The 25,344-nt window shown below is 35.1% G+C and overlaps 1 protein-coding gene across 2 annotated transcripts in view; it reads left to right on the top strand.

Moving 5' to 3' along the window:
• Positions 1–475: 475 nt before the first annotated feature.
• Phkb (phosphorylase kinase regulatory subunit beta) overlaps positions 476–25,344 on the top strand; it is a 200,897-nt gene continuing 176,028 nt past the window's right edge. For both annotated transcript variants that reach the window (XM_047528277.1, XM_047528279.1), the window contains exons 1-5: positions 476–494; positions 4,098–4,187; positions 6,034–6,171; positions 9,292–9,391; positions 20,579–20,684. The gene's annotated coding sequence lies outside the window, so the exon portion shown is untranslated. The remainder of the gene's footprint in view (positions 495–4,097; positions 4,188–6,033; positions 6,172–9,291; positions 9,392–20,578; positions 20,685–25,344) is intronic.

Here is a 25,344-nt window from a genome sequence, read left to right as displayed (position 1 = left end):
TTTACTATCTGAATTACCAGTGCAATTGTTCTTCTAAAGAGCTACTTCATAACTCTTAGCAACCTTCTTCGTGTTTCATAGTACAAGTTCACAAAGTTTATACTTTTTTTAAGGTTTATACTCTTTCTTAATATACTTTGGGGCTCATGGAAATGTCTTAGGAAAGAACTTCTTTAATCTGCTTGTTAGTAATAGCTCTTCCCTACTTCAAAATAAAACTGTGATATTTTTCTTCAACTTTTGCCTGTTTTTTTTTTTTTTCTATTTCTCTCTTGTGTATCCTTGATAATAATGTGTTGTGAATGAATATTTTACAGGTTATATTTTTCTTTTTTTCTTTATTTTTTAGTTGTTGATGGACCTTTATTTTATTCATTTATTTATATGCGGTGCTGAGAATTAAACCTAGTGCCTCACACATTCTAGACAAGTGCTCTACCACTGAGCCACAACCGCAGCCTCCAGGTTATTTTTCTAAACAAGGAAATTAACAGGTAAAAAAATCAGATTGGGATGTTAAATTCATTTTACAGACTTGTTAACTAATAAATTTTGTTTTACTTTGTTATGTTTGGATATAGACATAAACTAGAAAAAGAATAGAAATGAAAAATGTACATATACAATATTATTTCATTTTAAACCTTGACCATTATTAGAAGTACCTGGAGTTTTTTTCATCTTCTTAATTTGTTGGTAATTCTTTGCTTTCTTATTCACATTTTATTTCTACTGAAGCTTCTTAGATGTTGAATGCTTATATAAAATTGTTACCATTAATTACTTATTTGACATCAGATTTTTTTGATAGTGTTCACCATAAGTTGGATGGAACATCTTTGCTTAATTTCATGTAGTTACTGGAGAAGTAGTACCGTGGTGATCACTAAAATGTTAACATTTATTTAACTAAGCTATTCTTAACTCAGCGTGGGCTTTCTTTGAATATTAGGAAGATATAAAGATAATCTTGATTTTTAGTAAATCAGATAATTTAACTTTTATACTTTCTGCTCTACTTTGTACATCCCCATTTCCTTTTCTACCCCCCTTTTCCCCTTGCTTTTTTTCAGTACTGGGGATTGAACCAGGACCGTGAGTTATATCTCCAACCCTCTTTTCTCTTACTAAATAAGTATTTTCTTGAGAAGTAGAATTCTCTTTCTTTTGTATGCTGCCTGTAAAAAAAACCAAATCCATTGGTAATTTTTTTTTTTTTTTAGAAAAATTAGATGACAGAATCATAGTTCTACTGAACAAATCCTTGTTACTCTTTCTGACATTAGGATGTTAGAGCCCTCCATCTTGAGTTCTTATTTGGGAACTATATTTGGTTAAGTGGAAAATAGGGTTGTGTTCTATTCAAGATGTTCAGTCATTGCACTTCTTGGGCCAAGTACATTTGTCATGTACTGCCCCTCTACAAGTTCAGCATGATGACTCCAGACTCGGAAGCAAGGGAGTAGCAGTTTTCTTGCCTAGTGTTGCCTAGAACTTCTTAATCCATCTAAACTGACTAGAAAGCACCAGACAATATTGGTTTTCTGACTTCCCTCACACCCTACAGTTAAGAAGTTATTAAAAAAAAAAGGGGGGGGGGTCATGACATCACACTGTCCTTCCCCTGACCATTCATCTGTGCTTCTTCCTGACTTTCATCATCATAGCTTCCCACTGTTGTACAGGACTGTTGAATCTTCATTCTTTCTCTGGAGAGCTGCTGGTCATCTTTCTTAAAAAAAGATTTGGTGATTTCCTATACTTAGAGCAAGGTTCAGATAGTGCTTGTTGAAACCTTAGGAAACTCTTGACCATCTCCTCAGCTTAGATATTTGTCTTCTAAATGAGACTTTATTCAATAAAGGGTGTGTATGAATGGTGGGGGAAGAGATTGAAAAGTACTCACAGACTGGCTTAATACACGTTCACACTCCTTCAAAGCTAATTTCTTATTTCATTGTCTTCCCAGTGACTGCCCAATAATAATACAGTACTGTCCAGCATACTGGACTACCCACCTTGCCTAGAAGAGGTCATTGTCTACAGTGGGAGTATGAGGGGAAGCTCTTGCCATAACATATATGCTGTCAAGAGATGGTGCTGTCATGTACAACTGTTGCTCCCTCTTCCTATCATAGTTACTCTTCCTATCATAGTTACCTCTTCACTGTTTCTCACTATATTTAAGAGACTTACATTACATTCACCTTCTTTGTGAATATCAAATGGGATGAATTTCTCTAGTTTATTTTTGGAAGTATTTCTGAAAGATACACTCAGAAACCAATACTGACCTTGAGACTTCTATTCAGTATTATGTTTTCATTTGCTGAGAATCTAAAAATAAATTTATCAGTTTAAACATATTTTAATCCATTTAATCTTAGATGTAATAGCACTAGTAACAAATTTTTTTAACCTAAAATCATGATATAAAATTAAAACTATCATTCAAAATCAGTTCACCTACTGTGGTAATGCAGATTGATTTAATTTGGAATATTTGATTTCATAATAACATGTATTTTCCGTAATCCATATTATTTACCTAACTGTAATGAAAGTATATATTCAATTGGATAACTTTATTTTTCATGTGTAAGGTAAAATACTAGGTCTGCTAATAGAGATTTAAATAAAAACAAAAATGTTACCTCACTCACAATCCTTCTCCCCTGCAAAAGTGTCCCCTTTAATGTTTTTGTACACATATAATTTGTAATTTGTGAATATTTGTACCTGATATTACTTTTTTTCCTTAGTGGATGAGTTCACTGGTGTGTGTGTCTCCCAGAGCTTAATACTTTACTAGCTAGCAGTGGCTTTATTATTCCTTCCTAACTTCTAGGCTGCTCATACACTCATACCTGCCTGGAGCTGACTGGATACAAGAAGGCAACATATCTGGGCCCTTGATTTCTGTGGGAGAGGCGAGGAATCCTGTTGATTTTCTGTCTATGTTAGATCTCTCCATTCTTTACTATGGAGCCATTCTGGTTGGTGCCTTTAGAAAATGTCTTCACTCAGAGAAGGTTATTTCCTCCTCCTTGTTTTTATCTATAAATCATCTCTTTTCAACAGAAGATAATGGGATTGTTACCTGCATGTGTGGGTTCTTTCCTTTCTCACTTCATTATGTGGCCTGTTTGCCTAAAATTAAGGGAATTCCCAATAATCTGCCTTAAAAACTAGCATACGAGACATAACAATTTTATGAATATAAGTGGTTTAATTTTCTTTAACATCAGAATCTTAGTAAATTGTAGAATTAGTTTTCTGCTGTGTTATCAGACTGTATGGTATGCATTACCTGAATCCCAAGGTGGTTTCTTTGTGATCTTGAGATGTTGATGATTTGTGAGTGCTTTTATCAAGAATAGACAGTACTTAGTCTGATGGTTGAAGGTTCAGATGTCTTTCTTTCAGTCAGTAGTTGAGAAAGTGTACTAGTCAAGTGAACAATTTTCTGTACCCATTTTGTAGAAATTATCATGATTATTGTGTGTTCTGTAGCTTTTGAGCAGCATGCTCGGCTAATGACTTAGAGTAGTTTTCATGGCTGAGAAGTAAAATGATCTCTGCTTAAAATCCAGATAATAAGGTAAGACTATTATCTACATAGGAGAAAGTGGAGGCTTAAGAATTTCAGTATGAAATTATGGAGTGCATGACTTTGGAACATGTGAGCATTATCTTTTTTTTCCTTGAGGTTCTTGGAGTATGATCATTTGACAGAAAATTCCCTGGTGACTCATTAGCATAAGGAATCAGGTTTGAATTTAAGGGCATGTATTTCTCAATAATGAGAAATTATTGAACTGGTGGCTACTGCATGAATATTTGTGATATCTGAGTTGTTAGGACCAGTATACGCATCAGATAGTTGGATCAGTGAGGGTGAGAGTATCCTGTGACATTTAGGACGCTTGCTTTTCTCTCCTTCTCTTACCAAAAGTTTTACCAATAGTGTGAATGGTAGTTCACAAATAAAAATGAAAATTGTGTTGTTAAGTAGTATTTCTTCGAAGATTTGTTTATAACTTTTGTTTATCTGAGGGAAAATGACTGAATATGATGAGTTTTCATTTTTCTTTTAGGCTCAGTTTATGAACCTCTAAAAAGCATTAATCTTCCAAGACCTGATAATGAAACTCTGTGGGATAAATTGGATCATTATTACAGAATTGGTAAGCAAAATCTGAGGGAAACATGGTAGCTGTGATGAGTATTCACTGTGCCTTAGTTAGATTTTGTTTATTATATGAATGATGGTGTTCTACCATTTGGATGTTGGGTCACTTCAGTCCTTAGGTAGCAATGTATTCTATTTGCAACATCTGTACAGGACTATAAAGGAATCCAACAGATTGTATCTGACCCTTGAATAAGTTTACAACTGTCATCAATATCTTCTCTATTTTTAATCTTACAAGTATTACCAGATTTGTAAAATTGAGGGTGTTTCTTGATGAATACATTAATATTTCTTATAAGCATTAACTCGCTTACTTACCTATATACAGTATCCAGGTAATAGTGAATTCTTTGTATCCATTTCTAACTCACTGAGATATAAGAGGTAATCTCAGGTTACTATATATGGCAAATAATATAAATTTGGTTTGTCTGCTCCAGAGATGTGAATTTTTTTCTTCTATTTCAACCTCATGTGAACTTTACTTCCACTTAAACTTTTGGTAAAAATGGCATGCATTCTTATTTTGCCTTTTTCGTTATATTTGTTGCATTACCTGACTAAAGAGAACTAATTACATTTTAAAAGGAAACAAATTATTTACTTAGAGTATGAGGACCAATCATTTACTTTGTGAAAAATACTAAATACACTAGTATTCTGAAAAAATTTTTTATAATATGTTTAGTTTTAGAAAAAGGAATTTTCATTCTTAAGTTCTATGAAAGACTAGCATATTTTATTCTATTTTATTATCTGTTTATTTGTTTGTTTATTCATTTATTTTTGGGTACCAGGGCTTGACACTCAGGGCACTCAACCACTGAGCCACATCCTCAGCCATATTTGTATTTTAGAGACAAGGTGCTCACTGATTTGCTTAGCGCCTTACTTTTTGCTGAGACTGGCTTTTAACTCTTGATACTCCTGTCTCTGCCTCCCGAGCTGCTGGGATTACAGGTGTGTGCCACTGAGCCCAGTTTAAAGACTATCGTATTTTAGGTATTTGAAAAAAACTATCTTTGAAAGTAGTCATCATGTGTCAATTTAGATTATATTAATGTGTTTTGGAAAAAGCATTATTCATACATTTATAGTTAGGAGTAAAATTGTTCTTAAGAAATATAATTTTAGTGTTTTTTTCTTCCTATTTAGAACTCTTATAAAAGATTTCTTATAAAACATTAATTTCAGATTTATTTTATTTAAGTAAAATGTTCAGAAACAGTTATTTACTTGCTGCTATCTTCATGCTATTTAAATATGGGATTCAGCTTTGAAAGTTGAACGTTATCTCTAACCGATACAATATAAGCAGTAACTTTACTTATTATATTAGTAGTCATTCACATTAGTCATCAGTGAAATACAGAATTCTGTATTTCCTCAGATTTCTTAAATTATTGATAATTTACTCAAAGCAGTCAAATTGGCTTTGTGATTTAGCAAATGCATGATACTTTTATTATACATTTGAACTGATTTTTAAAAAAGTATTATGTTTAGTTTTTGGTTGTTTGTTTTTTTCTGTGCCTGTCCTTAATAAGACTCATATTATGTGTTGATATTAACCAGGATGTGGCTAAAGGCTTTTTAAGTTCTATTGGCTGAGTCCTTTCCTCAAACTATAAGGACCCCTTCATATAGTATAAATTGCCACTTAGACTAGAGGGCCATGAAGTAGTTTCAATATCTTCAAAAGTTTGATACTATAACTAGATTTTCTAGCAACAAAATCTTCAGAAATAGTATGAGGAAACCAAAAAGGATTAAGACATTTAACCCAAGGAATATGGGCTGACTATATGATTCATCTTTTGCCTTATCTTCCTTTGTAGTCAAGTCAACATTGCTGTCATATCAAAGTCCAACCACAGGTCTCTTCCAACCAAAACTTGTGGTGGTGATCAGAAGGCCAAGATCCAGGACAGTCTGTACTGTGCTGCTGGTGCCTGGGCTTTGGCTCTAGCATACAGGTGAGGCTGGTGTGTCTTCTAGTAACTCTAAGACAAGCTAATAGAGTTTTTGTGGGACCAAAACAAATTGAGTGACTGCTATCTTTCTGCTCTGTTGCTGATTGGCTTTGGCCCATGACTGATCATGTCCCCTTTTAGACCTCTAAACCCTTTTCATTTTATAAGGGTTTATACCAGACCAGTTCTAACATTTTATGATCAAATTTTTTAATTAAGTTTCTCAATCTACATTAGTCTTTGGCAGAATGATTACCTACCATTTTCATTATGTGATTTTGTTTCAGCGATAGAAAGGAATTAATGGGGACCAGATCCCAGAATAGTTAGTAGATTGTTTTAATGACACAATTAGTCATGATAGCACCCAGGATCAGGACTCCTTTTTTCTTATCTTTTCCAGGTTTTATTGTTTTTCTCACTACACTTCATTAAGAGGTCAGTTGTTAAATCTGGTTGATGATGTTTTATAAAGTAAAAATGTGTCATTTTCACAATACAGAATTTCCCCGTACTTTATTTTATTGTACATAGAAAGCACCAAGTGTGGAGGACATAGTCAGTAGTACATTTTAACCCATTATTAAGGTTATTAAATTTCTGAATATTAGTGTTCTAAAAGTGACCTATGTATTTGTGAAAATTGTAGCTTCTATGTGAACATGGTTGCTCTGTCATAAATCATTGATACATTGAATTTTTAAAAGAAAAAGAGAGTATGAGTTAGTTTTCTTTGGCTCACTTGTATATGCTAATGGTAGTAACACTAAAATATTTCCTAACATTCTGTATAAGTACAATTTACGTTTAAAATGCAAAGCTACTAAGGCTCTTAGGGGTATAGGAAGTGTCATTATAACCTTACTGAGTGGTTAAGCCAGTAATGAGACCACTTGATGTCACCCATGCTGACTTCTTACTAAAATGTCTAATATGAGTCTACACATGCATAAATAATCAAAAGCTGGATAGTTGATTGTTATAACACAACTTCCCTGGATGCTTGAAAAATTGAGATGTGTTGATTATGGTTCTCAACCAATAGATTGTATATATAATTATAAAAGGGAATTTATTAGATTGGCTTACATGATCAAAGACTGGATAGTCCCACAATGGCCATCTGTAGTCTGGAGAGCTGGAGGAACCAGTAGTTGCTCAGTTCCCTTATCCACATTCCAGTAATCTCCGACCCTCACAAACATTTCCAGAAGTGTGTTTACCAATTTTCTGGGTATCTCTCAATCCAGTCAAGTTGACAACTAAGACGAACAAGTGCTCTAGATTAGTATGAGCATGGCTGTATTGAAAGAACATGACCATCAAATGCAATACATGCTACTGACTATCAGATATTTTTTAAAAACACTTATGTACATTTGGAGGTAATTCATAAGTTTTTTTTTTTTATTTTATTTTTTTATTTTTATTTTTATTTTTTTTTGGGTGCTGGGGATCGTAACCCAGGGCCTTGTGATTGCAAGGCAAGCACTCTACCGACTGAGCTATCTCCCCAGCACCCAATTCATAAGTTTAAGGCAGATTCCATATTGGATAATATAGAATCAGATTTTAAATTCTTGGAAGTAATAATGGTATTATGGCTATATACAAAATTGTTCCTTGCTTTTTTAGAGAGACTTCTGAAGGGGAATGGTCATGATATTGTAGCTTACTTTCAAATAGTGAAGAAAAACAATTATAGTTAGAATATAGAATACAAGCTGATGCTAAACAAATTGTGAGTCAGGTGAAGAATAAAAGGTTATTCATTGTAGCATCCTTTTAATTTTTTTGCAAATTTGAATTTTTCTACAATCATGTGTCATATATTCTTTTAAAAATGGAATACAAATGGGACTAAAGTTGGGTATAACCTTTTTACCCAAAGGCTTTATCATCTGATAGAAAATGAAAGCTCTTACTTATTGGGCACCTTAATATGTAGAATTTGCTTTTATTAAAACACTTATTTCTGATAGTAGGGGAGAAATAGAATACAGAACAAATTCATGCTCGTTTTACTGCGGTTGCCGTGCATAATAAATAGAAGAAATGATGTGCAGTGATGATTTTTTTTCCCTACATTCACCCTACTATGTTAAAATGATAGTCATTCTTTCCAGTAGTAGTATATGAAATCTACCAGAGTAGGAGTTAATTATAATGTACATTTCAAGGCGGTAATTTTAATACTTTTTATCAGGTGAGAATGATCACCAGATATTTTAATTAAGATAAAAATGAAACAGTAAGTTGTTTTTTATTGTTTAGTAGTGAGTAATTCTCATCCATGTTTTAGAAGTATCCATTCTATACAAGTCATTATCTGTTTTTATTTATTTTTTATGTGTACTGAGGATCAAACCAGTGCCTCACCTGAGCTAGGCAAGCGCTCTACCACTGAGCTACAACTCCAGCCCCAAAAGTCATGATCTATAATAAAAAGCAGCTTATACACAGAGAAGTTTAGGACCTAGTCTAATAGTTAGACTTTAACTATTCTTTATTTTAAAACCAAAAGATAGTAAGATATGGTCAATTGATTTAAAATTAAGACCTGAGAATATAAACTTTACGCTGGAATATATCATGTGTCACACTGGATGTGTAGTTAGTTCGGGACTTCCTTTACTGTGACTAAAGTGTCCACCTTGGCATTATTTAGCACATGGTAAAGCAAAGAAGTCTTGTGCCTGTTGTAACTTGTGCTTCTTTATATTCTAGTGGCCATTATGTAACCTCAAGGATATGAGTATTAAAAATTGCCTCTATTCTGTAACAGTGAATTTTATAAATCTGTTGGTGAACTTTTTCCAGTACAGGAAATATCCTTTAAAATTTCAGCCAAATTATGGTAGAAAATATTATATGCCATTTTTAAAAGGAATTGGGCTGCTTCCTTAAAAGAAGGAAAAATCTGCACAAGTTTCGTCACAGGATTTTTTATTTTTTAATTGCAGCATTTCTACATCTGCTGGGAAAATGGAGTTTCACTGTGACAGAATTAGTAGACGTCACCAGAACACAGGATTAGCCAGATAGTAATACATAATTATCAAAAGCTCTGCTTCCTTTTCAATGCATTTCCAATTTGTTTCATGCGTTATCTCTCTTACCCAGGCGCCATTGATGATGACAAGGGAAGGACCCATGAGTTGGAGCCTCAGCTATAAAATGTATGAGAGGAATTCTCTACTGCTATATGCGTCAGGCCGATAAGGTAAAACCACTGTGGTGTGAACTGGAATTCTCACATATTCTGAAGGATTAATTTAACCAGTAATTGCACTAGGGACTTCTGAAGAAGAATGTACTTTTAAAAAGGTAAAACCATATCTACAGCATTGTAGATGGTTTAAAATAGCCTTTGCTTCCCAGCCCAGGGTTTTGAAATCCTGAAATTGAAGAAATACCTCAATAGGAGGTGCTTGGGAATTGTTATTTAGACTCGAAATTTTTTGTTTGCATCTGGTGTCTGCTTGATAAAGGCAAGTTTTTTGGGAACTTTCCAATATTCATAATTTAACCAATATTACATTACTGAAAGAAAATCTTTGTCAGAATTATTTCTGGGTATGTGAAAGCTTAGGTTAAGTGGACTTTTATTAAAAATAGAATACTTCATTTATTTACATGCAAAGAATGCAGCTTAGAGAACTGAACTTTATAGGGTTATGTTTTTGTAAATTAAAGAAAATAATATAGTAGATTTTTTAAAATTCTTTGTTAGGTATATAATAACCAGGATACACCAGACACAATCCCCAACACACGGAACATAACTGCTCCAGTTCAGTCCCCAGCACTCCTGACCCCACCCCTCTATTCTATTGATCCCTCTTCAATTCATTTACAGTTTACCTTTTTTTAAATTAGTGTCCTGTGAATACACCTAATTCCGGGACCCACTGTACCACGTCCTTGTAGCATCTTGTTTTTAAACTGTAAAGCTTTATACAAATATAAGGTGCTCTTTCCCCTTCTTCCTTTCTTCTGTGTGTCCTCAAAGTCCTTACATAGTAAATGTTCATATATGAGCTCAGTGCATTGAGTTTACAAGACCACTGCCAGGTTTTATGATTCACTAGGGAACTCACATGACTCAGAGAATAGTATAGTCATGTATATGGTTTATTACAGCAAAAGGAGACAAAGCATAATCAGCAAAATGAAAAGGTACCTGGGATACAATCTGGAGGAAACAAGATGCCAGGTTGTAAGAGCCTATTGGAGTCACCCAGATGCACTTAATGTCCCCAGCAACTTCTTGTGACAGTACATGTAAAATGTTGTCTACCAAAGAAGCTTACTAAAGGTTCAAAGTTTTTTATTTCTCAAAGTTTTTATTGGTGACTGTTCATGTAGATATGCTCTGCCTAGCACTTACCAAAATTCCAAACTCCCAGAAGGAAACCAGGATTTTAGCATAAACTACATTGTAAACAGTGCATGCATAGTGAACTGCTCTTATGAGAGCCTACTGGGAATCCTCTCCAAATCTAAGTTCTCACATATCAGCCAAAGGTTACTTTTACAAATAATCTTTTTTTTTCCTTATTTTTTATTGGTTCATTATTATTATTCATAGTAGTGGGATTCATTGTTACATATTCATACACACACACACACGGTAATATAATTTGGTCATATCATTCCCCACTATCTTCCCTTTCTGAGCAGTCTTTTCTGAGTTTAGCAGTCTTGGGCCTACTATGTTAACTGTATTCTGGACCATCAATGCAAACTAAGGCAGTGATCTGAATAAACTATTAGATGTACAAAACAATAATTTACTAGCTGAGTAATGACAAATTATTTAACTTTAGTGTGCATTTTTTTTAAACTATAAAATATGGTTACTAGTAATCCTCCCTCAAAGAGTTCTTGTAAGGATAATGAAGTGATATAATAGAAAGCATCTAGCATGCTGGTACCAGGTGATCCTATAAAGTAGATATCCTTAGTTTTTATTAGTATTTTTCCCTATCCTTCTAGACCATGTGTTTCAGATGTGTTTCTAACTTCTACATTTGAGCAAAGATGCATACCAGTAACTAGGCAGTTTATGTTGTTTAATTTATCCCAAAAGAATTTTTCAAATGTGGTAGCAGATCTTAAAAGAGCAAAACTTAAAAAACACAAAAAGTCATTCTGCCACCAGAATATGGTAACAAGAAAATGTTAGTTGTCAGAAAAAGTATAGTTATTCACCAGCTGATAATACATCTGTATTATGAATGTATTGGAGAAATCTATCATTTGTCTCCTGAGATTTAACTTTGCAGATCATTATTAGAAACATTTTTTAGATGCTTGAAATAAAGTAGTATATCATAGATTGACATACTGGAATTAAATTAATATGCCATATGTTATTATGATGTAATTATGACTAAAGTTACTTTTCCTGTTTATTTCCTATGTATCATTTCATGAATGCCAAGTAGTTTTTTGAAATTAATTTTTCTGTCTAGGTAAAATCTTAAGAACCATGAATTTCAGGTGTTTGCTAAACAAGCTGAGAGACTTAAATTCAAATTGTTTATCAAAAGGAAGGCAATCATGTAATATCTTAAGTTCTTTTTCTTGGTGGCATGGTTAGCCAATTGGTAATGATCTTTTCTAAATATTATTCAGTTATACTAATAATAATGTTCCTGTTAAATAGAGGTGGAGTGTGACTTAAGCTATTTGAAATTCTTCAAGTTATAAAGAATTAGCATTTCTTTCTTCATGTAGCATCAGTATAGAACATTAAAATAATGTGAGTTTTTCAGAGGATCTGGGTCATTTTGAGTATTTATGTGTACCACAAGTGCTGGGTTTTAATATTCTTAGGAGTAAAAGATGCTTTACAAGTATTAAAGTATTTTCTCCTTCTTCTCCTTTTCCTTCTCTTTCTCCTTCTATCCTATCGTCATAATCTTTTAGGAAAATGGAATATTACTGTAATCCACATGTAAGGTGAGGGACTAAGAGACTGAACCATGCACTCAGCTCAGTGCCTCTTAGTGGTGTTCACCATTCTCTCTTCCGCCAGCCTTGGCCATTCTCTTCACGATTCTGTCGCAGTGGAGAATATGAACATAATGCTTAAAATGTGAAATATTTATGTTTTGGCCTTTCCTTAAAACTAAGTGAAGTACCTTTGTAGTATTCATTTGCTATTTGACCTCAAACCTCATCTTTGTCTTTGGTGTAAAATTATGACCTAGAAAGTCTAAGGACTTCCTCACTTCTATTGAATTTTTTTCATTTATAAATATGCTCCTGGTGTTTTTTTTAAATATGTACCTAAAAGAGATATTTAAAATTTATTAAGAAATTGAATGATTAAATAGAATTGTCCTTGATTCATAAAATGTAAAGCAATCTTATTCTATGTTTTATTGTCCTGAGATTTGTCTTAATGCCTACTTATTAATGTCAGGTATGTTTTACTTCCTAATATTCACATATGTATCTTCTGTTTATTTTCCTTAATACTCATTAAGGAGAAGCATTCAGCATTTTCAAAGTTGATTCAATCTGCAGTTAGTAGTTTGGAGGGCAGACAATTTGCTTTACAATAGGCTATGAATGTTACTGTGCCTAATTATCTACTTTAAAATGTGCTGAAAATGCTGCTAAGTAGTTTCTAGTTAATGAGAAATCACTGATTTTTATAAAATTTATTCTTCTAGAAATCCCTTATGAGATGATTATTTTCCCTCTAAGTGCATATTTTAAAACTGTGAAATTAAGAATGGATGAGCAAAACACTCAGTTATCTCTTCTCAAATGACACATTGTTTATTTACAGTGGTGAAAGTTTTCTGGAAGAATATAGGTAAAACCAGGTGGGAAAAAACATTATTCTAGATTTATTTTAGTTAAGAAAATTTTGCTTTCATTATATCTTTATCTTTACTTGCCAGATGCCAGATAGCATATAAAATGCTAATTAATGTCCTCTTATTTTTTCAAGTGCTTTCAAGAATTCTTTTTGTTTATAATTGACATACACCAAGTCCCATTGAAATTTGAACCTTATAGAGTTTAGATGTTGTTTTTACTGGATATTTAAAATTATTGCCTTTTAGCAGCTTTAAAACTCAAGGCATAGTTATATAATTCCCCATTTGAACATCTTTAATCATTTAGTAGTTGTTTTTTCCCTGACATAGTGATTGAATATAAATTCTCCTGCTGGGTTCTTGCATGTCTTGAAGACAAATGACAAGCACCATCTTGTCAACTGCAGCAGTGATTTGTTAAACTAATAAAACTGTTCTTTTAGATACCCATCAGGTGGGGAAATTTTTTTTTGTTCAATTTGGTCATATTTTTGTATAGGAGCCAAGAACAATGTTCAAACCTTTGAGATATAATCATGGTAGTGTGAAAGGAGTGATCATAGTGATTTCTGTTTGTGTAGTTTCAGGCTATTGCTCATAGTTTCAGATATTGAGATGGGTTAGCCACCTTCTCTGAGTTAAAACTGGATGCCTGGGTCAGTTTACACGTAGAAAAAACATACATCCCTAATTGTACCATCATTCCGTAATTACTTGTTGACACATCCTGACTTTGGTTTTGTGATCAGGTTCTTCTAGCAAAGAGAGGGCTGTATTTGTTTCCTTGGGGAAGGTAGAAGTGTTTCCATCATAGACGTGCTGTCCAGTAGAACTTTCTGTGATGATAGGAAAGTTTCATATTGCTGTATTAATACAGTAGACACTAGTCACATGTAGCTGTTGAACCATTTTAAATGTGGTCAGTATGACTTAGGAACTGAATTTTAAAATTTTAATTATTTGTAATTGCTGATAGTTTCCTTTGCTGAGAGAAAGCTTTTTAGTTTGAATCTATCCCCGTATTGATTCTTGCTTTATTTCTTGTGCTATGGGAGTCCTGTTGAGGAAGTCTGGTCCTAAGCCGACATGTTGAAGCTCTGGACCTACTTTTTCTTCTATAAGATGCAAGGTCTCTGGTCTGATTCCGAGGTCCTTAATCCATTTTGAGTTTAGTTTCGTGCATGGTGAGAGATATGGGTTTAGTTTCATTCTGATTGCATATGGATTTCCAATTCTCCCAGCACCATTTGTTGAAGAGGCTATCTTTTCTCCATTGCATATTTTTGGCCCCTTTGTCTAGTATGAGAAAATTGTATTTATTTGGGTTTGTGTCCTGTCCTCTATTCTGTACCATTGATCCACCTTTCTATTTTGGTACCAATACCATGCCGTTTTTGTTACTATTGCTTTGTAGTAGAGTTGAAGATCTGGTATTGCAATACCCCTGCTTCACTCTTTCTGCCAAGGATTGCTTTAGCTATTCTGGGTTTTTTATTCTTCCAGATGAATTTCATAATTTCTTGCTCTATTTCTGTAAGGTACATCATTGGGATTTTAATTGGAATTGCATTGAATCTGTATAGCACTTTTGGTAGTATGGCCATTTTGACAATATTAATTCTTCCTATCCAAGAACATGGGAGATCTTTCCATCTTCTAAGGTTTTCTTTAATTTCTTTCTTTAGTGTTCTGTAGTTCTCATTGTAGAGGTCTTTCACCTCTTTTGTGAGATTGATTCCCAAGTATTTTATTTTTTTCGAAGCTATTGTGAATGGGGTAGTTTTCCTAATTTTCTCTTTCTGAAGATTCATCGCTTATGTATAAAATGTCTTAGATTTATGTGCATTGATCTTATATCCGCTACTTTACTGAATTCACTTATGAGATTCTAAAAGTTTTCTGGTGGAATTTCCTGGTTCCTCTAAGTATACTAATCATATCATCAGCAAATAGGGATAGTTTGAGTTCTTCTTTTCCTATTCGTATCCCTTTAATTTCTTTGGTCTGTCTAATTGCTCTGGCTAGAGTTTTCAAGGACGATATTGAAAGAAGTGGTGAAAGAGGGCATCCCTGCCTTGTTCCAATTTTTAGCGGGAATGCTTTCAGTTTTTCACCGTTTAGAATGACTACTAGCCATGGCTTAGCATAGATGGCCTTTACAATGTTAAGGAATGTTCCCACTATCCCTATTTTTTCTAGTGTTTGGCATGAAGGGGTGCTGGTACTTTTATCAAATGCTTTTTCTGCATCTGTTGAAAATAATCATGTGATTCTTGACTTTAAGTCTATTGATTATGGTGAATGACATTTATTGATTTCCCAGATGTTGAACCAACCTTGCATCCCTGGGTTGAACCCACTTGATCATGGTGCACTTATTCTTTGTAATATGTTTTTTGTATGCGATTGCTAAAATTTTGTTGAGAATTTTGCATCGATGTTCATAAGGATATTGGTGTGAACTTTTTTTTCCTCGATGTGGTCTCTGTCTGGTTTAGGTATCAGGTGATATTGGCTCATAGAATGAGTTTGGGAGGGTTCCTCCTCTTCTTTTTTATGGATACTTTGAGAAGTATTGGAATGAGCTCTTCTTTAAAGGTTTGTAGAACTCGCTGAGAACCCATCTGGTCCTGGACTTTTCTTGTTTGGTAGGCTTTTGATGACTTCTTCTTATTTCATTACGTGAAATTTGGTCTATTTAAATTGTGTATGTCCTCCTCGTTCAGTTTAGGCAATTCATATGTCTCTAGAAAACCTGTTGATGTCTTCGAAAATTTGCTCTATTTTGTTGAGTATAGATTTTCAAAATAGCTTCTAATTCTGTTTTGTATTTCAGTCGTGTCGTTGGAATTTCTTGTCATTCCGAATTTTAGTGATTTGGGTTTTCTCTCATCTTCTCTTTGTTAGTGTGGCTAAAGGTTTATCATTTTGTTTATTTTTTCGAAGAACCAACTATTATTTTGTCAATTTTTGTAGTGTTTTTTTTGTTCAATTTGTTGATTTCAGCTCTGAATTTAACTATTTCCTGTCTTCTACTACTTTGGTGTTGGTCTGTTCTTCTTTTTCTAGGCTTTGAGCTGTAGTGTTAGGTCGTTATTTGTTGAGTTTTACTTCTTTTTATTAATGCACTCCATGAAATAAATTTTCCCTCTACGTACTGCTTTCATAGTGTCCCAGAGATTTTGATATGATGTTTCTTTGTTTCCATTACCTCTAAGAATTTTTAATTTCCTTCCTAATATCTTCTGTTATCCATTCATCATATAATAGCATATTGTTTAATCTCCAGGTGTTGGAGTAGTTTCTGTTTTTTACTCTTTCATTTATTTCTAACTTCAATCCATTATGATCTGATAGAATACAAGGTAGTGTCTCTATCTTCTTGTATTTGTAACATTAGCTTTGTGGCATAATATATGGTCTATTTTAGAGAAGGATCCATGTGCTGCTGAGGAAGAAAGTGTATTCACTCTTGGTTGGATGGTATATTCTATAAATGTCTGTTAAGTCTAAATTATTGATTGTGTTATTGAGATCTATGGTTTCTTGTTCCATTTTTGTTTTGTAAGATCTGTCCAGTGTGAGAGAGGGTGTTAAAATCACCTAGTATTATTGTGTTAGGTCTATTTGGTTTCTGAAATTGAGAGGATTTGTTTGACATACATGGATGAGCCACTGTTGGGGCATAGATGTTTATGATTGTTTATATCTTGCTGAATTTATGCTTCCCTTAAGCAGTATGAAATGTCCTTCTTATCCCTTCTGACTAACTTTGGCTTGAAAGTCCACATTATCTGAAATGAGGATGATACTCCAGCTTTTTTGCTGAGTCCTGTGCATGGTAGGTTTTTCCCCATCCTTTCAACCTTTAGTCTATGGGTATTCTTTCTATGAGGTAGTCTCTTGCAGAACATATTGTTGGATCTTTCTTTTAATCCACTTGCCAGTCTATGTCTTTTGATTGATGAATTCAGGCATTAACATTCAGGGTTATTATGAGATATGATTTGTATTCCCGGTCATTTGGTTCCTATTTTTAAATTTTATTATATTTATTATTTTTTGACACACTTGGTTCCTCCTTTATTTGACAGTTCCTTTAGGATAATTCCTCCCTTTCCTGATTTGCTTCTTGTTTTTTATCTCTTCCTCATGGAATATTTTGCTGAGAATGTTCTGTAATGCTGGCTTTCTTTTTGTAAATTCTTTTAGCTTTTGTTATCATGGAATGATTTTATTTCATCATCAAATTTGAAGGTAAGTTTTTGCTGGGTTATAAGATTTTGGTTGGCATCATTTTCTTTCAGAGCTTGAAAATGTTGTTCCAGGCCCTTCTAGCTTTTAGGGTCTGATTGAAAAATCTGCTGATATCCGTATTGGTTTCCCCTGAATGTAATTTGGTTCTTTTCTCTCACAGCTTTAAAATTCTGTCTTATTTTGTATGTTAGGTATTTTCATTATACTGTGCCTTGGTGTGGGTCTGTTGTAATTTTGTGTATTTGGAGTCCTATAAGCCTCTTGAACTTGATTTTCCATTTCATTCTTCAGATTTGAGAAATTTTCTGATACTATTTCATTGAATAGATTGTTCATTCCTTTGGTTTGTTTCTCTAAGCCTTCATCAATCCCAATAATTCTCAAATTTGGCCTTTTTATGATATCCCATAGTTCTTCGAGATTCTGTTCATGATTTCTTACCATCTTCTCTGTTTGTTCAATTTTGTTTTCAAGGTTAAATTTTTTCTTCAATATCTGAGATTCTATCTTCCAGGTATTCTATCCTATTGGTTATGCTTTTATGGAGTTAATTGGTTTATTGTTTCCTTCATTTCAAGGATTTCTGTTTGTTTTTTTTTTCAATATCTCTAACTCTTTATTGAAATGATCTTTTGCTTCCTGTATTGCTCTTTTAACTGTCGATTGGTGCGATCATTCAATGCCTGCATTTTCTCTTTCATCTCATCATTCATGCCTGCATTTGCTTTTCATCTCATTGTTTGCTTCCCTGATCATTTTAATTATGTACATTCTGAACTCCCTTTCTGTCATTCTTCTTTTATGCTGTCGTTGGATTTTATTGATGTAACATCTAGATTTGTTTGGGGCATTTTCTTCCCTTGTTTTCTCATATTGTTCAGGTATCAGTGGGTCATTAAGATATTGCAGATTTCCTCTCTTGACTTATAATGTCCCTGAAGATTGCTAGTATATCCCACTTATTCTTCAGTAGCCTGAAGTCTTGGAGGAAGTTGATAATGTGATGCTCCATAAGGAAGCTGCTTCTCTAGGTTGGTGACCCTCAGGTGGGGTATATTCCCTGCTGTGGCAGAGGTGCCTCCACTTGTTGACCAAGGTTCATCCAAAGGGAACTAGGCTGCGGGCTGAGGCAAGGCCTATTTGTGCCTGTGTCTCGGTTTTACCATCCTTGTGGGAAAACCTCACCCGGCAGGGAAGACTCATCCAGTGGGGAGGTCTCGCTGGTCAGTTCCCCTCCTAGAGGTTCCATCAATCTACAACTACCGCCCTGGCTGGGGCCTTTCCTCTGCAACGTTTCCAGGGCCCAGACCTACCTCCTGGGCCTGGGAGCCTCACCCTTCGCAGACTAGTCTCCTTAGGCTGCCTCCTCAAAGAATCTGCCAGCAGTCCTGGAAACTCGCTCCGCCTCTAGGCATGTCTCTGTGCGGCTCTTCCACCTTGATTCCGCCTAGTTCCTGGGACCCTGCTCTGCACCTGATTGCCTGGCTATGCAGCCCCTTCCTCTGAGCCGCCACCTGGAGCCCCATACAATAGCTCTGAGACCCAGAGACCCGCCACACACCTCTTCCTCCGGACAGCCGCCCGGTGTTCCGAGGCAGGCACTAGGAGTCCAAGCAACTCACTTTGCGTCTCCTTCTCCCGCCAACTGCCCGTAGCCCTAGGCAGTCACTCAGAGTCCAAGTGACCCGCCCTGTTCCTCCTCCTCCTCTGGGTAACCCCCGGGTGTTCAGGATCGGTCGCTTGGAGACAAGCAACCCACTGCACTCCTCCTGCAGGCCCCGGTGTTCAGGAGCGGTCGCTTTGAGTCCAAACAACTCACCACTCGCCTCCTCCTCTGGCAACCACCTGTAGCTCTGATGCAGTCACTAGACCAAGCGACCGGCCACACTTCTCCTTTTCCTCCAGGCAACCCCCGGTGTTCAGAAGTGGCCGCTCTGAGTCACACGCTCGCCACGCAGCTCCTCTTCAGGCAGCCGCCTGGAGCCCCAGTGGTTGCTCCGAGTCCAAGCGATGTGCTGAGCAGCCACCTCTACGATGTTCCCAGTGGTCTGTGTTTACTGCTCCAGTGGTGGGAGGGCGTCTTGCCGGGCAACTCTACTTCACAAAGTTCCCTGCGTTCCAGGGCTACTGCCCCATCTGGGACGCCTCCCAACGGAGAGACTCACCCGGCGGCTTTGAGTTGGTCCCAAGTCTCTCACTATCTCCTCTTTTGAATCCTGCGTCCTGGAGCAACATGAAATGCCGCGCCCTCTAGTCCGCCATCTTGAAACCTCCTTTCTTTTTTTAACTAAGTTTGTCCAGACTGGCTTGGAACTTGTGATTCTCTTGCCTCAGCCTCCTGTGTATTTGGGATTACAGTTATACTACACCATACCTTACTCTGCTAATTTTTTTGTTCTGTTTATCTCTTGTATCTAGGGATTAGCACATTACTGCACGTAATTGCTGTCGTAAATGTTGCCAAGTTAAATTGAACAGGCCCTGAAGAAATGGATAGATTTGTCATTGGAGTTTATCTGTTAGCTTTTAGCATTTAGTATTCTACAGTGGCTAAACTGAGCCCAGCATGTGCCTATAGTCCCTCCAGCTACTCTGAAGCTGAGGGGGAGAATCACTTGAGCCTAGGATTTCAAGATCCCCTGCCCAATATGTAGGAGCCCATCTCAATCAGCCAATCAATAGTTAAATTATAGTGTGATTAACAGATTGGCCTATATCCTCTTAGAATTCATACCTTAGTAATGAGAGTATAAGTGGGAGGGAAATGGCAACATGTTAAGAAATGACATTTGAAGTTTGAACTTTTGTTGCATTAGTATGTGACCCAAATATTTTTTCAGAATGTCCCAGAAGCATTTCCAAATACAAAGGAATACAGTTACAGAAATCCTGTCTCACAAGTAAGCTAGTATTTTATTCTGAAATAAAGATGCAAACATTGCAAAAAAGTTTTGCTATCATATTAACATGCACCCTACTACTCTTGTATTACTTTGCTTGTGAAATATAAATTGACAATCATGTAAACTCTGGTAGTTATTATGATATCTGTGTCTATCACTTCTTAAGAAAAGGTAATATTTGTTCTTGGAGTTTGTGAGATCATTTAGCATTTATACTTGTATTCTAAATTGGTTAAGTGGGCACAGTAGCATGTATGGGGGAATGGCAGTGGCAGAAGGCTGAATGAGAGGATTCCTTGAGCCCAGGAGCCTTAGCTTTCCTCATCAAAAAGTTAAAAACTACTTACAATCTTTAGTCTTAGATAAGTATGTGAATTACTAGCATTGTTTACATTTTATATTTGATTCTAGGTCCAGCAATTTAAGCAGGATCCTCGTCCAACAACTTGTCTTCACTCTTTTCAATGTGCATACAGGAGATGAATTGCTCTCCTATGAGGAATATGGTCATCTTCAGGTAAAAAAGAAAAAATTATGAATTCTTCTTCTCTGTTTATTTGCTATATCATAGAATATTTAAGGCTGTTTAAAGTTTTTTCAAGTAGTTTTCTTTAATTTCTTAAGATAGAAGTATGAAATGGAGAAGAAGATGAAATGCTAACCAGGGCTGAAGTAATTAATGTAATTGCACATTAAAATTGGAGAAAATGGATGGAGTATAATCTTTCTGTCTTTACAAAGGAAGCCTACCATTCTTTGGGTGACAAAAGCATTTACTTGTTTTCAAATTTGGCAGAACTTCAGTACTTAAACTAGAAAATAAAAGATAATTTACAGTTGTGTTAAAACTAATCAGAAGTTTTTGTTATGCAGCAGATTGTTTTTAATACAACCTTCAAAATAATGAAAATAGACCATTGAAATGTCAAATGAATTTCTAAAATCCATAAATTTTCTTATATTAAATTTTATTCCTGTGCTAAGAATATACTGTATGATTTTTGTTTTGTTTTCAATTTTTTTCTCTCATGTCTGTATTGTTTTTAGCTAGACATCCTGCATTCTTGTTTTTAGGATACAAATATCATATATACTGTTTATCTTTAATGAATTTTGTCTTACTGTTCACCATTTGATTCTGCTGTCTTTAGTATATAATATTTATATTTACACATTCCTTACTAAAATAGGAGTTTCTCTTTTTTATATTTCCCCTCTCCTAAAGATCTGAAATGTCTTACTTTAGTGTTTTCTTCAAACACAGAAAGCACAGTGTCCCCATTTCTTGTAGCAGAAATTTTTGTACTTGTTTGTAAACAATTCCTTGGACAATTAGTGTCATACAAATATGTGTTTCTAAACCTTAACCTGGTAAATGTAATGAAATTAGCTTTATATTTCTTTTGCTTTGACAAATATGTTTACTCTCTGAAATAGCATTTTCAGAAGATAGCTCATTGTTTTAAAAATGCTGATGATGCAGTGATATTTATTGACCAAAAATGTTTATACTGGATTATTAAATTTAAAAAGCAAATTATAAACATTAATTTGACTTTTTTAAATCATTTTATTTATTTTTTTTGGTACTTGGGAATGAACCCAGGGACACTCTACCACTAGCTACTTCCTAGTATTTTTTATTTTTTTACTTTGACAAAGGGTCTCGTAAAATTGCTGAGCCTGGCCTCAAACTTGTGATTCTTCTCCATCACACCTCCCAGTGACTGGGATTACTGGCATGTTCTACCACTGCCAGGCTTGAAAATATTTTTTAAAATAAACATTTATGTGATGATATTTATAAAGAGGTATTAAAAATTCTAAAATGGCTTATGTCAAAAGATTAACCTAGTCTTCTCTGACTAGTAGTCCTACTATGCTACAGAACATTTTAAATCATTCCTCCTATCTAAGTGCACCCTTATGTCTGTTACCCATCCTGTATCCCTGCTCCCACATCCTTCCCAGGCTTTGGTGACAACTATTTTATTTTCTACTGCTTTGAGACCAACTTTTTGGCTTCCACATACAAGGAAAATCATACAGTATGTCTTTCTGTGGTGCCTGATTTTTTTACTTAACATACTGTCCCCCAGCTCCATCCATGTTACTGCAAATGACAGAATTTCTTTTTCATGGCTAAATAATATTGCGTTCTGTTTATACACCACATTTTCTTAATTCATTCATTCACTAATAGACATTTTATGTTGATTCTTTTTTTGCTATTGTGAGTAGAGCTGCAATAAATATGTGAGTGCAGATGTATAACAGATTGATTTCAGTTTTCTGGATATATTCTTTAGTGGGGTTGCCACATTATAGTTTATTTCTAGTTTTTTGAAGACCCTCCATACTATTTTCTATACTAGTTTACATTCCTACCAACAGTGTATGGGATTCCCCTCTGTTTACATCCTTGCCAGTATTTGTTATTTTTGTCTTACTGATAATAGCTATTACACTGGCTGAAATGATATCTCATTATGATTTTTTTTGCATTTTCCTCATGATTAGTGACAATGAGTATTTTTTCATATACTTATTGGCCATTTGTATATTCTCTTTCTTTGGGTCACTTGACCATTTTTAAATCAGATTATTTTGTTGCTGTTGAGCTGAGTTCCTTCTGGAAATTGATCCCTTCTAGGGTGAATAATTTGCAAGTATTTTCTTCTATTCTGTGGGTTGTCTCTTCACTCTGTTGATTGTTTCTTTCGCTCTGCAGAAACTTTAGTTTGATATAATCCCACTTGTCCATTTTGCTTTTGTTGTTTGTGTTTGTAGTGATATCCAAAAAAAAAAAAAAAATATTTGCCCAGACCAGTACCCTGAAGCATTTCCCCTGTGGTTTCATTCAGTAATTTTATATTTTCAGATCTCAAAGTTAAGCCTTTGATTTGTTTTGTGATGATTTTTTTATATTATGAGAATTAGAGATCTAGTTTCTTTCTTCTGCATATAAATATCCATTTTTTCCAGCACCATTTGTTGAAGAAAGTTTCTTAAGTGTATTTTCTTACTGTGTTGAAAATCAGTGGGTGTAATTAAAAATAAAAAAAAAAATTCTGGGTTCTCTATTTTGTTCCATTGGTCTTCATGCCTATTTTTTTGTTTTGTTTTGTTTTTGTGGTGTTGAGCATTGAACTCAGGGCCTCACATATGCTAGGCAAGCACTCTATCACTGAGCAACATCCCCAGCCCTCTACCTCTTTTTATACATGTTCCTTTTTTTTTTCTTTTTAATCTAATAGATGGGGTTTTGCTATGTTGCCCAGACTGGTCCCAAACTCCATGGGCTTAATCAGTCTTTCTGCCTAAATCTTCCAGATAGCTGGAACCGTAGGTACATAACACTGTTCCTGGCTCCAGCTATTTTTGTATCACAGAATTTAAGCTCAGTTCCTGGCATATATAGGCTATATAAATGTTAGTGCAGAGAGATTTTCTCTGCTTCTTCTAAAATGTTTCTGTAACTGACTGTCCATAGGAATGAATTTCTTGGAATTCATTTCGAATAGGCCAGTGTCAATGCTAGAAGATATTTGAATGAGCCTCCCAATGAAGTGAAACTCTCTTCTGTCACGTTCTGAGGAAATCACTCAGAAGTTTATGTTGATCTAAAACCTGAAAACTCCATGTTCCTGTGGGGCACTTGGACCTTGAAAACACCCTGATACCCAATGGACTGAGTACTAGGAAGTCAGGAAATAGCCAGGATAGGTCTGGATCCTGAGAGGGCCACTAGTGGTGCCAGGCCCTGGTGGCAGAAGTGCTTTTTGTCCAGACTTTGAGAGCACCAATAATTTTCTGCCCCAAATTTCTGTCTTTCACTTAATTAGGGTTAGTGGAAAGTTAAGGGAAACACAACCCACCAAGACCATTAGAGGCTAATAACCTTCTCCATTAGAATTATATGTGAACAAATTTTCCTTGCTTTTCTTTGTTTTTAACTCACATTTACAGTTTCCTGACTTAAATTAAAATTTTCACTTAAAAGTTGTTTGAGAACTTTATTCAGATATAATTCACATACCATATAGTTCACCTATTAAAGGGTACAGTTCAGAGATATTAGTATTTTCAGACTTGTGCAACCATTATCAAGTCAATTTTAAGACATTTTGTCACCTCAAAAAGAAACCCTGTACCCATCAGCAGCCATTCCCTTTTTTCTCAAAGCTCTCCAGCCCAAGCAAATAGCAATTTACTTTCTGGCTGTGTGGATTTCCCTATTCTTGACTTTTCTAATACAATCATATAGTATATGATCTTTTGTGACTGGTTTCTCTCATTCAAGTTGTATTACTCAAGCTGGACATAGTGGTGCATGTCTATAATCCCAGTGACTTGGGAAGATAAGGCAGGAGCATCACAAGTTTGAGACCTGACTTGACAACTTAACAAGACCCTTTCTCAAAATAAATATGAAAAGGAATGGGGATGCAGTTCAGTGGTAGAGTGCCTTTGGTTTTCGAGATTGACAGACCAATAGGAGTTAGACCAGTAGATATTTGAGAAGGGATTCTTTAGGACAATTGGCTCACACTGTTTATTATAGTAAGTCCCATAATAGACCATCTAAGCTGGAATACTGATAGCATGGCTCAGTACAAGTTTGAAAGCCTTAGAACCAGAGAAACTGAAGGTGTAACTCTCAGATGGAGACTTAAGGACTATATGCTGAGGGGATGGGCACTGATGTGAGTTCTGGAGCCCCAAAGCTGAAGAACCTGGAGCTCACATAAAGGGCAGAAGAGGAAGAAGGGTGCCTTGGCTCTGGAAGAGAAAATAAGAATTTTCCCCAACTCCACCTTTTGGTTCCATCTAGGCCTTTAGTAGGTTAGATGGTGCCCACCTGCATTGAGGGCAGATTTTCCCCACTCAGTCCACTGACACACATGCCAATCTCCTCCAGAAATATCCTTGCAGACATACCAGAAATAATGTTTATTAGTTTATAGCTATCTTTTTATCTAGTGAAGTTAACACGCAAATTGACCACACAAGGTTTGTCCATGTTGTAGCATGTATCTTTCCTACTTCTTTATTCTTTACATGAGGCAGTTTACAAATACCATTCAGGAGTCTATGAGAATCTTTTTCTTTGTTAAAGTGTATATTATTGTCTTTTTTGTTTATTTAGACCATATAATGTCTACTTTAATAGACTA

Source organism: Sciurus carolinensis, chromosome 16, assembly GCF_902686445.1.
Source record: "Sciurus carolinensis chromosome 16, mSciCar1.2, whole genome shotgun sequence".
Lineage (NCBI taxonomy): Eukaryota > Metazoa > Chordata > Mammalia > Rodentia > Sciuridae > Sciurus > Sciurus carolinensis.
The sequence above is the reverse complement of the archived record's forward strand: the minus strand, read 5'-3'. Positions and strand labels throughout refer to the sequence as shown.